We start from the raw sequence: 1104 nt of genomic DNA, 5'->3' as shown, positions 1-1104 counted from the left end.
AAAGGCCAAAAGATAACAAAAACAAAAATGTTCCCAACCTTCAAGAGAGTAAATTCTTTTTTTATTGTTGTTGCTTGTTGTTTTGTTGTTGTTTTTAGAGGCAATTGGAGTCAAGTGACTTGCCCAGGGTGAGATAGCTAGTAAGTAACAGAGGCCAGATTTGAGCTCAGGTCCTCCTGATCCTAGGGTTGGTGTTCTATCCACTGTGCTATGTAGCTGCCCTAACAGTACATTCTAATGCGGGAGGTGGAGGATGGTGAGGCTGTAGGTACATATAAGACATATACAGAATATATAGAAATAATCTGAAAGAGGAAAGCATTCAAAATTGGTGCACTAGAAAAGGGCTGCAGAAACATAGATTTGAGCTAAGTTTTGAAGGAAGCCAAGAAAATTAGGAGGCAGAGGTGTTGTCTTCCTTGGTTAGCTCCTAGCACATTTATTGTGTTGTTTTTCAGTTGTGTCTGACTCTTCATGGCCCTGTTTGGGGTTTTCTTGGCAAAGACACTGCAGTGCTTTGCCATTTTCTTCTCCAGTTCATTTTATAGATGAGGAACCTTAGGTAAATGGGGATAAATGACTTTCCCAGCATCACAAAGCTAGTGTCTCAAGCCAAATTTGAACTCAAAAAGACGAATCTTCCTTAAGCTAGGCCCAGAGCTCTATCCACTGTGTCGCCTAGCTGCCCCCTAGCACATACAAAGTGATTAATAAATTCATGTTGAATTGAAATCAAATTGGATCTAAAGCATCATTGCCCACCTATTTAAAATGAGGGCTGCTGCCTAGGCTGTTATATAACAAAGTCAGCACAGACGTTTGGGCTGTTTTTATGTAATGCCAAACAAACCTTTGAATGAAGGGAAAGCATGAACTTGGTTCGCAGTAACTCCTTTTCATTTTAGTCTCATTTTGAACAAGCAGATGCTTTTTTGGGTTTTTCCTCCTTTCAAAAGACTATGCCAGTTAAAAATCTCCACAATAGAACATACTTCATCATTTCCTATTAGTGTCATGGATCAAGCCTGGCTGTCAGTGATTTCAGTTTTTAGCACCTTCATACAGATCTGGGTAGACAGCCATGTCCACACAACAAAAGGTTTA

Source organism: Dromiciops gliroides, chromosome 1 (genome assembly GCF_019393635.1).
Source record: "Dromiciops gliroides isolate mDroGli1 chromosome 1, mDroGli1.pri, whole genome shotgun sequence".
Lineage (NCBI taxonomy): Eukaryota > Metazoa > Chordata > Mammalia > Microbiotheria > Microbiotheriidae > Dromiciops > Dromiciops gliroides.
The sequence above is the reverse complement of the archived record's forward strand: the minus strand, read 5'-3'. Positions refer to the sequence as shown.